The 4,030-nt window shown below is 51.8% G+C and overlaps 1 protein-coding gene across 1 annotated transcript in view; it reads left to right on the top strand.

Moving 5' to 3' along the window:
* SLC41A1 (solute carrier family 41 member 1) overlaps nt 1–4,030 on the top strand; it is a 24,685-nt gene that overhangs the window by 4,489 nt on the left and 16,166 nt on the right. The window lies entirely within an intron of this gene.

The following is a 4,030-nucleotide window of genomic DNA, read 5'->3' as shown; positions in this document are numbered from 1 at the left end:
GCCTGCTTTAGCAGGCTCCAGTTACAGCGGCTTCTGGCATCGGCTTGCAGTGCAGCCTCCTTTAGAGGTTAATTTACAGAGCCAGGGTTGGGACAAGGTGAGGGAGGGCTGCGAACTTGTGCTAGCTCTTGCCTGAGCCTGCCTCTATGATCCCTGGTAGAAAGAGCCAGGAAACTTTTGCACAGCGCTTCCAGCCTGCGGTCGGACTAATGACGATGTTCCTTTCATTAAGTGATTCTGGTGACACCCAGCTCGTCCTGCTGGGAAGTGGGAGCGTGTTGCTTGCTGATTGAATCCTTGATACTACGAAGGGAACTCGTAGCAAAGGATTCACTGGTACAACCAGCAGCAAAATAATCGTAATGCCTGCCTAAAAATAGACTGAGGAGAGCTGAGCTCGCCTGTTCCTAGATGTGACCTTAAAGGAAGCACAGCCTGATGTGCCCCTGTGTCGGATGAAGTATTTCGGACTGATTCTCCCTCCTGCCCTGCTCAGCAGCGAGTGCTGAGCTCGGACGTCCCCCTGCTCGGAGAGCCGCGCAGAGCCGTACCCTTTCGGAGTGCCTCTGGCTGCGGCGGAAAGGTCTCCCAAGTTGGGAGCTCAGGTTAGCTGGGTGCGGGGTGGTTGGGGAAGGGCCTGCAGTGGCCATGGTGGTTTCCTTGCATGCTGCCCATCACAGCGGCTGCAGAAGGCAGGTTTAGGTTGGACATTAGGAAAAATTCCTTCACAGAAAGGGCTGTCAGGCTCTGGAATGGGCTGCCCAGGGAGGTGGTCGAGTCCCCATCCCTGGAGGTACTTAAAAGAAGGGTAGATGAGGTGCTTAGGGACAGGGTTTAGTGGTGGGATGGCAGGGTTAGGTTAACGGTTGGACTCAATGATCTCAAAGGTCTTTTCCAACCAAAGCGATTCTATGATTCTAAGACATCCTGGCGCAGGGAGCGGGGCATGTTCTGTTGGTGACAGTCAACCTCACCGATGCTGATCTCCCTCCAGAGCCCAGCAAGGGCTTCCAGAGCAAGCATCACCCCCAAGAAGACCCTGCCTGGCACAGGGGCAGCCCCCGGTGAGCATCGGGATGGCAGAGTTAGGTTAACGGTTGGACTTGATGATCTTAAAGGTCTTTTCCAACCTAAAGGATTCCGTGATTCTATGAGGAGATGCTGGAAACTGGGTATTGCCAGGAGCCGCGTCCTCGAGCAGAAAGAGGGTTGTGGCTGTGCCCAAAATAGCTGAGCAGCTTTCGTCGGTGCACCTGGGAGCTGGAGAGCGTGGCTGGCTTGCCTTACCCAGCTGTCAGAAATGTTAAAGGGATTTTTATTGACTGGAAAACAGCTTTTTCCCTTTGAGGAAAAATGGTCCCAGTTCATCCATCTCAAGCACTTGCCTGCCTCCTGTGATCATAGTTTTCTCTCAAATGTTTTTGTGTTTTTTTTTCAAGTGAGTGCAGCTTGAATGTGGCATTGCGAAGGACGTTGCAGGAAACTGGAATTTGCTGGCGCGGTAGTGAAGGCAAGCAACACAAAGTATGGAAAAATAAACAAAAATAACTGAAGTCCTTCCCCACAGGAAGGTGTTAGTCATGCAGGTAGAGTGACTTGTATTTACCGTAAGGTCTTGGCCGATAGTGTTCCTTGTACTAGAAAGAAATAGATGTCCTGTTGGCTAGGTAGTGGTCTGACACTGCCAAGGAGAGTCCTGTGAGAGATGGAGCCCATTGCAGGTAACGTTTGCAGGAAAAAAGCTGAGCACGCTGTGACCATTAACGTGTTCAGCGCAGCAGCCAGCTGTGCCTGCTTTAGCAGGCTCCAGTTACAGCGGCTTCTGGCATCGGCTTGCAGTGCAGCCTCCTTTAGAGGTTAATTTACAGAGCCAGGGTTGGGACAAGGTGAGGGAGGGCTGCGAACTTGTGCTAGCTCTTGCCTGAGCCTGCCTCTATGATCCCTGGTAGAAAGAGCCAGGAAACTTTTGCACAGCGCTTCCAGCCTGCGGTCGGACTAATGACGATGTTCCTTTCATTAAGTGATTCTGGTGACACCCAGCTCGTCCTGCTGGGAAGTGGGAGCGTGTTGCTTGCTGATTGAATCCTTGATACTACGAAGGGAACTCGTAGCAAAGGATTCACTGGTACAACCAGCAGCAAAATAATCGTAATGCCTGCCTAAAAATAGACTGAGGAGAGCTGAGCTCGCCTGTTCCTAGATGTGACCTTAAAGGAAGCACAGCCTGATGTGCCCCTGTGTCGGATGAAGTATTTCGGACTGATTCTCCCTCCTGCCCTGCTCAGCAGCGAGTGCTGAGCTCGGACGTCCCCCTGCTCGGAGAGCCGTACCCTTTCGGAGTGCCTCTGGCTGCGTCGGAAAGGTCTCCCAAGTTCGGAGCTCAGGTTAGCTGGGTGTGGGGTGGTTGGGGAAGGGCCTGCAGCGACCGTGGTGGTTTCCTTGCATGCTGCCCATCACAGCGGCTGCAGAAGGCAGGTTTAGGGTGGACATTAGGAAAAATTCCTTCACAGAAAGGGCTGTCAGGCTCTGGAATGGGCTGCCCAGGGAGGTGGTCGAGTCCCCATCCCTGGAGGTACTTAAAAGAAGGGTAGATGAGGTGCTTAGGGACAGGGTTTAGTGGTGGGATGGCAGGGTTAGGTTAACGGTTGGACTCAATGATCTCAAAGGTCTTTTCCAACCAAAGCGATTCTATGATTCTAAGACATCCTGGCGCAGGGAGCGGGGCATGTTCTGTTGGTGACAGTCAACCTCACCGATGCTGATCTCCCTCCAGAGCCCAGCAAGGGCTTCCAGAGCAAGCATCACCCCCAAGAAGACCCTGCCTGGCACAGGGGCAGCCCCCGGTGAGCATCGGGATGGCAGAGTTAGGTTAACGGTTGGACTTGATGATCTTAAAGGTCTTTTCCAACCTAAAGGATTCCGTGATTCTATGAGGAGATGCTGGAAACTGGGTATTGCCAGGAGCCGCGTCCTCGAGCAGAAAGAGGGTTGTGGCTGTGCCCAAAATAGCTGAGCAGCTTTCGTCGGTGCACCTGGGAGCTGGAGAGCGTGGCTGGCTTGCCTTACCCAGCTGTCAGAAATGTTAAAGGGATTTTTATTGACTGGAAAACAGCTTTTTCCCTTTGAGGAAAAATGGTCCCAGTTCATCCATCTCAAGCACTTGCCTGCCTCCTGTGATCATAGTTTTCTCTCAAATGTTTTTGTGTTTTTTTTTCAAGTGAGTGCAGCTTGAATGTGGCATTGCGAAGGACGTTGCAGGAAACTGGAATTTGCTGGCGCGGTAGTGAAGGCAAGCAACACAAAGTATGGAAAAATAAACAAAAATAACTGAAGTCCTTCCCCACAGGAAGGTGTTAGTCATGCAGGTAGAGTGACTTGTATTTACCGTAAGGTCTTGGCCGATAGTGTTCCTTGTCCTAGAAAGAAATAGATGTCCTGTTGGCTGGGTAGTGGTCTGACACTGCCAAGGAGAGCCCTGTGAGAGATGGAGCCCATTGCAGGTAACGTTTGCAGGAAAAAAGCTGAGCACGCTGTGACCATTAACGTGTTCAGCGCAGCAGCCAGCTGTCGAGGGTGCGATTCCAGCCGTGCTCGGTGTCCTTTAAGGAGTGTGGCGGTCAGGCAATTTGGGAAGCGGGAGTTATTTTGGACACAGGGCCTTCTTGCAAAACATTCATTAAAATAAAGAATCGGGCAATGAGGTTTGTGTAGCTTGCAGGGGTTTTTTTTAAATGCGGTCGTGAGGGTTTTTTTGGGGGTGGTTTTACATTTTCACAGGAAGCCAGCTTTAAGACTGCTTACCCTGCAATTACTCTTCAGTTTTTCCTAAATAACCATGGCTGCCTGTTCTGCCTCGTGCCCAAGGGAGCTGACTTGACTGTAGAGCCAGAGTAGTTAGTAAATACCTGAGTAAAGTAATGCCAGGGGAGGGCATGCATCTCCTCGGTGAGGTGGGGGCGATGGAGACTGCAGTGGGGAGCTTTTTGGAGCTGGCAGGATCAGGGAGCAGCGATCCCTTGCTCCAAGATGT

Source organism: Egretta garzetta, unplaced genomic scaffold, assembly GCF_000687185.1.
Source record: "Egretta garzetta isolate BGI_Z169 unplaced genomic scaffold, ASM68718v1 scaffold640, whole genome shotgun sequence".
Lineage (NCBI taxonomy): Eukaryota > Metazoa > Chordata > Aves > Pelecaniformes > Ardeidae > Egretta > Egretta garzetta.
The sequence above is the reverse complement of the archived record's forward strand: the minus strand, read 5'-3'. Positions and strand labels throughout refer to the sequence as shown.